The sequence below is a fragment of the Carassius carassius genome, chromosome 4, assembly GCF_963082965.1.
Source record: "Carassius carassius chromosome 4, fCarCar2.1, whole genome shotgun sequence".
Classification (NCBI taxonomy): domain Eukaryota; kingdom Metazoa; phylum Chordata; class Actinopteri; order Cypriniformes; family Cyprinidae; genus Carassius; species Carassius carassius.
This window is the reverse complement of record NC_081758.1, coordinates 33,381,758-33,391,571: the sequence shown is the minus strand read 5'-3', so window position 1 is coordinate 33,391,571 and position 9,814 is coordinate 33,381,758. Positions and strand designations below refer to the sequence as shown.

Genomic DNA, 9,814 nt, shown 5'->3' with positions numbered 1-9,814 from the left:
ATGCCTTGAAATTTGCTGTTTGATGATTATTCTGGAAAGTGATCATTTACCTCAGTGGAACTGAACTTCATTTCTGTTTAACTGAAGGATTTTTAGGGCGTGGCTTTATTTGTCATTCAGTCTCTCTGTCAAAGGAATAGATTCAGGAGAGACACATTCTGACACAATCTGTGTACACCTTATATATTTTCACTCTTTGTAAATATTGAAAATGTATTTCAGTCCTCTTGTATTTGCACAGTATTAGTGCATTTCACATACATAAAGACACTCTACCAGCTTATCTGTCCTGGATCCCTCTCATACACACACTTAAACTCGACGGGTTGCCTTGACAACCGCAGTCAGCTGATCACATGCTATCATTAGTACTGAAATAACTAATGTGAAATGTTGACTATTGTGTGCGCTGGTGTGAATTTATGGTAAATTCACTGCTGTTTCACCTGTAACATAGTTTACCTTCTACAGTAAAGTCATGAAGGTTTCAGGCTGAAGATGAGACTTTAATTGGATGGAATTTGCACAATATATATATCTTTTTTTTGGTTATTTTTTTTTTTTAGCAAATGAAGTTGACGCCACACGCACACACATTCTGTCATGAGTAAAATGTGAGCTTTATCTGAGTGTCGTACTGAAAGATGTCCACACAGACACATGAACACACACCTCGTAACCTGCCTTACAGTTGAACTACTTTGGTTTGTGAGAGTTGAGCACATTCTGACTGTACAGCACCGAACGTTACGCTTCTTGTTTGTTTTATTTTTCTATTCTGATAACCGGAAGCACTAAGTCTCAGATTAGTCTCTACTGGTTTCTGAATGGAGAACCTGATTTAACTGCACGAACTGCCTTTTTTTCTTATTACGCTTGACTAGAATGTCCAAGAAACGACAGGACAACTGGACCCCCCTAAAAAAATCGCAGGCTGCAGAGCTGATGTAATCTGTACATCTACCTGTATGTTTTCAATATTGAATACACCAGCTATAACTCACTCAAACACTCTCACCAACAGATTGATTCTCAGGAACAAACCGGTGTGTTATTTCAGCTCCTTTATGAAAGACATTATCTTTGATGTTTGCTCTTATAAAACTGCGGCAATTTGTGAAGTAGCGTGGATGATCTTGAAAACGTGTTCTTAAATTCGAGTTTTGTTGTTCATTTAACATTTCCTCCCCTTATATTGTGGATTTTTTGCGCCTTCGCGGGGTGACTGGGTGGTCTTAACAATTTTGAGTCTCGTGCTGTGATGAAGATGACATACAATAGTATGTTTTACTCTCTACTGAATGAAACGTGTTGCTTTTAAACTTGTTTTCAATATGACAAAAACATGAACCCAAAAAAAGAAGGAAAGTGAAATAGGGTGGAAAAACTTTATAACGCTTTGGGTCTGTGGACTCAAACAAAAATGTAAGTCTCAATGACAAAAGGTGTTTGTTCCTCTCAATAAAGCCAGACTGTATTTGGTTAACTGTTATCATGCCTGTGTTTCTATTGGTTGCTTGTTTGACTGTAAAAAGCAAAATGAATGAAGTCATACAGAGGAAGTAAGATAGTAAGATATTGCAAAACACCAGATAAGATGCAGTTTATTCAGTTAGCACAGAGGCCAGGACACTCACACTTTAGTCACTTAAATTTTCAGTGTTCAATTGCATTAGATACAAAATGGAAAATTAAGATAAAAAAATTAAGGTAAAAAAAATTGAATGCTTTTTAAATCAGCATCTTATGCTCACAAAGGCTGCATTTATTTGATCAAAACTTGAAATATCGTGAAATATTATTACAATTTAAAAATAAACAGTTCAATACTTATAAAATGTAATTTATTCCCCTTATGGCAAAGCTGAATTTTAGCATCCATAACTCCTATCATTATCAGTGTTGAAATCGATTATGCTACAAACATTTATTTATTTAGAATTCTTTCATAAGTTTTAAAGAACAGTTTTTGTTTGAAATCTTTCATAACAAATATATTTACTGTCACTCAGTTGAATGCATCCTTGCACAATAAATAATTTTTCAATTAAATTTTTTTTTTAAATTTCCACCTAAGTGGCTTAAGTGTTTGAATACATTTTGGGGCTAATGTATTTAAGTGACTTTAACAATCAGTCACTTAAAAACAAACTGCTACTGAGTTTGGGATTGCAGGTCTTTGCAAAGAAGCTGATATTAAAGGATGTTCAGTCATTCTTAAAGGAAGTAATTTACATGGAGGTTTAACATGAACATTTACATGATCAGCATGTTCAGTAATATAACTACAGTGCAACAAACCTGGACCTCAAGAAACAAAAAAGAAATAAAAGATGTAACACGAGTACACAATACAAAATTAATTTTATTTGGCAACTTGGTCTTCAAAAATAATGTCATGTAATTTACAACATTTCTCAAACAGCACCTACTTCTATATTAGAACCTCGTGAGACATTGCTCATGGGAGTTTCACTTCCGGATGGTTTGAACAGACGCCAAGAGCTGATCAAACTGTAGCCTGGACTGTAACTGCAATAACACTAGACTGAGACAGACAACCGATATTCCTTTTCACAAAGATGGACACGAACTATAAAAGAAAAACAGTTTGATGTGTGTGTGTGTCTAGATGAGCCTTAGTCCAGTTAACTCTCAAGTGTTTGTCTTTAACATCACAGGGTTTATAGTTCAGGGTTGGTTGTTTAATATCTTGAGGCCACTGAGTATCTGAGTGTGTGTTAGAACAGCTTGTGCTCAAATCACTATGAGTCCAAAGCGGCCCATCTGATCCTATGGCTCTGCTCTGAAGGGGAACACTGCGGATAAAGATTAATTTCTATAAAAATCATATTACAACATATTAACTACATGTTCCTGACATTTAAAGTTTCTAAACTCCTCTCACCTCCTGTTGCCATGGTGCTCGGGGAGTTGATCTAGCTCCACCTGCTGGTCAAACACACCATCAAGCAGGACAGGTCCTCCGGTTGTCCTGGAACCTTTCCTAGTGGATACTGTTTCTAGGGGACTTTATCTGATCGGACACAAAAACATCAGAGTTAGGCACTTGAGCCAAATCATTTATTTCAGGATTTACTATAAATTTACCAACTACAGATTCTTGAGGAGCACCAGCTGAAGTTACTGGTATTTAGGGTCATGGAAACAGACATCCCCCATGTGCAATGACTGAGGAAGTGTTCAGATGGTCTGAATTTATGAATGAATGTATTATTCAATTAACAGGTGTTGAAGCGTTTCATTTATTTGTAATAAACTGCAGACCTGCTGCAGCACAAACATCACATATCATGAACACAAGACAATCTGTAAACTAACTGCAGTGTTATTAAAATAGAAAAAAATAATAATATATATATAGTTTTATTTTGTATTTCAGCTTTATTTTTAGTCTTAGTACTTTAAATATAATTAAACATAATAACCATTATAAAATAAGATGAAATTTTGTATCTAATATTTCATTTTAATTCAATTAATAATTTTTCCTTATAATAGTTTTACATTTAAATTGGAATGTAGAATGTACACTGTATATCGTGTACATCTATATAGTGACAATTTAAAATCTAGCCACTGTTAGCAATAGTTGGGAAAATGTATATGCAATAATTCATAAACAAATGACTGCTATGAACTGGTTCTTTTTAATGTCCTGACATTTGAAATCACTCGTGAGTTAGTGGATTGAATCAACCTCACCTCCTCACTGAACAATAATTAATTAATTAATAATAAATATAATTATATGTAAATATAAATGTAAGTGAGGTTGTGTGAGTGTTACCGGTGCACACGCTCCATGCAGATCCCCGTGATGCAGAGTTTCTCTCTTGTACAGTTTCTGCGCTTAGCCTTTCCTGGAGTTCCTCTGTGGGCGGAGCCTGCACAGATCTGGGGGTGTGTTTAGATGAGTGGGTGTCTCTGTTCTGTGACGTGTTACTCCTGAGTGTCTCCTGAAGGTTTTGCAGGGTGTACACAGGCTGAGCGGGGTCTGAGGGTCCGGGGGATGAGTTTCCATGGTAACCCTGTGTGTAAATGCTGCAGAGCTGAAGCAGAAGGGCTGGTCCATGTCACTCAAATGCCTTAAAAGGCAAGAAGTAAAATCAGATTAGTTACTCTCACCCACACTGTATGTGTAAATATGCGTGCATGTTTACTCACTGTCGCAGAAGAAACGGTGTAGCTGGGCATGGTGCGTTCACACATGCAGAAATCAGATTCTGCCAGGGAAAGTGTAATCTTTTCATGAAGAGCCATTCCTTGGATATTTTTAGTCGCTTGTGAGCCTTTAATTCACCTGCCACACACACAGACTTTGTTAAAAGAAGTTTAACACAATGTTCAAGAAAACATTTGAAAAACTGGGTCTCAAGCGCGTATAATTCCTTTAGATTTCTAAATAGTAAAATAGATTAAAAACAACTTTAAAATAAAGGGAAAAGTTTTTGGACACTTTCTTTGGATTATTTTAAGAGATTTTAAGAAAGTTTTTAAAATATTTGTAAAATGATGACAGTCGTTTAAATCAATATACCAGAGTACTTTATAAAAAAAAAAAAAAAAAAAAAAAAAAAAAAAATTTCTGGACTAAATTATATGATAATTTATTCTTGAGTAAAATGTAATAAAATTAATGAATATGACATGATGAAAGACTTTCAAAACTGCATTCAATCTCTTTTAGTGTGTTGCTGTCCCCACTGACTTCTATAATATTGAGGCAAAGAAATCAAGTAAAAAGTCAACAGGGTCTCAGTTTCTTCTTTTGTGTTCAGCAGAAGAAAATCATACAGACTTGGAACAACTTGAGAGTCATTAAATTCTAGAATTTTGGGTGAACTAACCCTTTGAGTGTCCAAATACATTTTAAAGGCCACTGTTTCATATATATTACCGCAGAGACCCAGAAGATGTCTCAGATTCATACTTTTACTACTGCAGAATAACATTTTAGAGATCCAGGAGTAGTCGATGTAGTAAGTTCTGTGACTGGACGGCTCATTCGAGAGTTCGCGAACAGTTTGTCAAGGATCAGATTTATAAAGATGGATGAATTCAAGACGTTCAAACATGGCAACCAGAAGTGCAAAAACACTCGAGGAAGACATGGGGAGAACATGTCGACGGAGTCCTCTACAGAGAAAGAGGGAGAGAGCTCAATTTAATTTATGCAAGCTAATTCCTTAATGCTTTATTGCTTTCTGAACAAAATCTCATGCATTTGTACCTGAGGGGTCAGTATCCAAAGACTCCAGTTGTTCTGCGGTGGGAATAAGGAATCCATCCTGAATTAAAACATCAACAAGGATGTCTCTGTAACACAGACAGAACAGATGGCGATGAGACACATAGCCTTTAACATATAAGAACTAAAATCTTGCTCAGTTGAACACATGCACACACCTGGTCTTTGTGGCGAAGTGTTTGATCTGTGTCAGGATCCAGCTGAGATCAGTGCTGGCATCCGGCCACATGCCACGCTGCCCTCCCTGCTTGGCCAGCTCTTCGTACGTCTGTCAAACACACCAAAAACCAATGGACACAACATAATCAACAACTTGAAACTGCGTGCATTAACAACAAAAACATCCTTGCCAAACACCACTACATGTTTTAAGCTTGTGTCTATCCCACAGACTCACAATACCAAAAACACCCAAGTTTCACAGAGTGTTTTATGAATACAGTGTATACATAGTAGTGAAATAGACATATTCGGGCACAGGTTCTCTGAACACTTGTAAGCTGATGTCTCAGAAACACAAGCTTATTCTGCCCTCTGCTGGTGTAAACTGGGACATTATACACAATGTGAGATTGGTCCCAGACTTACCCGAAACGGTTCTCGTTCATAAGAGATGAGCAGTTCTCTGACTCTTTCTGATAGACAGAGAACAAATAGAGATTAATATTTAACAGTTCAAAACTATACTACAGTTCAAAAGTTTATGGTTGGTAAGATTTTTTTTATATATATATATTAAAGAAGTCTCTCTTTGGCTTATCAAGATGGCATATATTTGTTACAGTTTAAAAGTAACTGTTTTCTATTTTAATATATTTAAAATGTAATTTACTCGTGTGACAACAGAACTGATTTTTTAGAAGCCTAGTCTTCAGTATCCCATGATCCTTCTGAAATCATAATATGCTTTTTCTGTGTTTTTTTTTTTTTTTTTGGAAACCATAATGTCTTTTTTCCAGGATTCTTTGATTAATAGAAGGTTTAAAAGAACCGCATTTATTTTAAATATGCATCTTTACTGATATACTGACATAAAATGACGTGACGAAAATTACGTTAAGTAATGTCATTTATTACATTACACAGTTTAGGGGTTCTGATTACTTTCTTAAACCTAACTTATTAAATTAATTCGGGTAGGATAAATTTGTTCATTACTGATATAAAATTAAATATACACATGCTCGTTCTCTGCTTTGTTCATCCAGGCCACGACGTGACGCGTCTTCCCCACTGTTTTTATCTTCATCTTCAGATCGTAGACTTTATGCTTGCGAACGCTGGAAAACAAGCATGTGCAGCTAGAGTCGGAGAAAACAAAACATACGATTCATGTAAATTTGATTTCCGAACACATCACGGTCCTGCGCCCCTCCAGCGGTGCGGCAGGTTGAACGCTCCCCTTGCAGAAGTGATGAACAGTGGTTCCGTATGTACGAACCAACCATAGACAGTGGGTGCTTCTCAATATCCCTACTCGTCTCCTCGCTCCTCCGTCCTCCATCCTATGACCCGGAAACCGATCGAACACAGCCATCTTGAAGGACATCTCAATTCCCTAATTGCACCACGAGGAGACGAGGATCGAGGAGGGAGGAGGCTTCATGAGGAGAGATGAGCGAGGATACACAGGTGTATCCTATGCGGAAGTATTTTATCGACTTAACGTGACGCACGTATAAATTCTCCTCCCCCTTCACATCTGTTGTAACAATTTTTATTTATATTTTACCTTTTCACTTCAAATAAACCATGCATGTCATATATTTCAAACAGGGCATCTTGCTTTATTAATATTTATTATGAATGTCTTAATTAATAAACTTTAACAACATAAGGGCAGATCCCTTTAATTACAGCTGATGACACTTTGAAGTAACGCTGAAGGGAGCGAGGATAAATAATTTCACTTGATTCAAGTCCTCCATCCTCACGTCTTTTCCTTGCGTCCTTCCCTCGCATCCTGAAAGGGTGGAGCTAAGACACGAGGAAAGGAAGCGAGGAAAGGAAACGAGGATGCACAAATATGAATTGAGAAGCACCCAGTAAAAGAAAGGAACCAACCGGTACACTTCTTCTTCTTTTACTTTTATTGGCAAAGCACTTAACAGCGCATTACTGCCATCATCAGGTAGATTAGACCAGAAACATTTCCTATATCTCTTAAAGGGGTCATATGATGTGATGGATAAGATCCCATAAATTGCAACGCCTAAAGTCTCAAACCCAAAGAGGTATTCTTAATAAAAGCTTAGACTCGTCCATGCTCTCCTAAAATGCTTGGTTTAACATGCCCCCACATGTCTACATCACATGTGGAAAGATTTGCATAACCCCGCCCAAATGTTAACGCAAAGAAAGATGGTGCAACTTTGATTCTCACGCCATTTTGTGGAGATGCCGTTTTGTTGTGAAAGCTAAACTACCTTGTTTGGCCTTCCAAAAGAGGACAAAACTAGAAATCAGTGGTTAAGTTTGTTCCAGAACAGTTCAACTCAAATATACAGATGTGTGCAGCGCATTTTATGAAAGACTGTTCCCTGATCTTGGGAGAGTAGACTATGTTTATGTGGCACAATGCAACACAACACGTAAAAAGACAGTATAAGTCATTATAATCCATAATTATATCCCCACTGGATGCAACAAATGGCTTGGTAATGGGTTTTATTGTTTTATTTAAGGCGGGGATACAGGATATACAATGTTTTTTTTAACCTTAAACCGCATAAAGACATTTCATTACACCAAATACACAACATAATGTTCTTTTTAGCAGCATCATATGAACCCTTTAACATTTCCTCACCCCCTTTTTTTTTCCTTAAAAGAAAAAAAAACACTGGTACACTGGTTCAGTTCCTCTAGTTTCCACCCCAATTCCCTTTAAAACCTGCAGCCTCATATGAGGACTTTATATTTTTGTGAATTTCTCTGAGACAGTACATGCCACAGTTTTAATCTGGATGTCCTGTACAGAGCACATTCAGGGCTATTCAGAGATACCAAATGATTGGATGTTTCAGCATGAACACTCCCTCTCCTTGGTCTTCAAAAATGTCTGATATTAATTTAGTGACACTCTTATGGAAATATGATAATATTTTTTTTATAATAATTTAAATCTGTCTCATTTTTACATTGTGTGTCATAAATCAACATCTCAGAAAAATGTTAAGGGGTTTCAAATCAAAGTATGACTTTCTGTTATGAAACAAGATTTCATACATGTCCTCATATGAGGACACCACGACTAAAATGTTTATTCATGTTTATTACAAATTTTGGGAGACATAACAAATGAACAGGAAAAGAAATTATATTCTATGAAATATTATAAATTATTATGAAAATCTTGTCAATTATTACTCCCATTATTACACTTTTTTTTCATTACACGTTGCCCCAAAAACACATTAATATGCAAATTAGATTTAGTTTATAGATACATTGTATATAATGAGAAAACCTGTTTATGGCCATTTTACACACATTTTGCAGAGAGACAAATGGTATATTGAATCATTCTGTTATAACATATTTGACAATCATCTTTATACAACGTTATGGAAAAAAAATCGATGACTTAAGAAATCATTTGTTTTTGCCTATGCATGTTCGTTCATTCATTACTTTTTATTTTAAGAAATTGAGTCCCGATGTCCTTTACCGAGGACATAGCATAACTTATGAATGAAATATCTTTTTAAATGTATTTTTCTTTTACATTATTTTTTATGCTCTAAACAATGTAAAGATATACTTTTTCCTAAAACTTTTTTCTCGGGTCTTAAGAGGTTAACTCCCAATTTCCCACTGTATCCTTATTTAACCTCTTCTACCCACACTATATCAGTATCTGACCCGCATCTTCTACTTTTCTACTTATCCTACACTCTCTTCATTAAACTGGTGTTATTCAGAAACTGGAACAACACATTAACAGTAGTATTTCCTATATCTAAGTCTAATATATTCTTTAATGTTAATTATTTATCCATTCTTCCATAGTCCAGATTCATGTTTTCCTATTATAAATACTGATTAATTAATGCAGTGAGTCCAATTCTAAGACAAGATATTATGCTGTCTTCCTTTCTATTCCCAAAAATTATCCTCTAATTTCCAACTATTTTTGGAATATAATATAAATGTTGTCCTTTATTATCACAATCCCATTTAATTGCCACATATATTTTAATGCTTTTTAAGAAGCCCTTTTAATTCTAATTTACACATTGGAAGATTAAACTCAATATCTGGATGTTTTCTGTATGCTTTCTGCGAGAAGAGAAGGCTTAAAATAGAGCTGGGAATAATAATGTTAATTGCATTCAAATTATTGTTGTAAGTGTAGTCTATGGCAATAAAGAACAGTTTCCTCAAACTCTTGGTCAGTCAGAATTATTCTGCATGTGATGAGCATGATCAGCCGTTTTCAGATAAGACACGTTTTAGTCAAAGCAGTGACAGTAACCATCCAGCTCTTCTGATAAAGCCTTGTCCTGTTTTTATATCACACATTGAAACACATTGAGAGAT

At 35.7% G+C, this 9,814-nt stretch overlaps 1 long non-coding RNA gene and 1 pseudogene across 1 annotated transcript; both read right to left on the bottom strand.

Moving 5' to 3' along the window:
* Positions 1–2,345: 2,345 nt before the first annotated feature.
* Positions 2,346–3,016, bottom strand: LOC132131171 (uncharacterized). The gene is made up of 2 exons (XR_009428853.1): positions 2,909–3,016; positions 2,346–2,819 (listed from the first exon to the last, which is right to left on the bottom strand). It is a non-coding gene; the product is annotated as an uncharacterized LOC132131171 (long non-coding RNA).
* A 246-nt stretch (positions 3,017–3,262) lies between these two features.
* LOC132135755 (uncharacterized) lies at positions 3,263–6,720 on the bottom strand (annotated as a pseudogene).
* Positions 6,721–9,814: the final 3,094 nt, after the last annotated feature.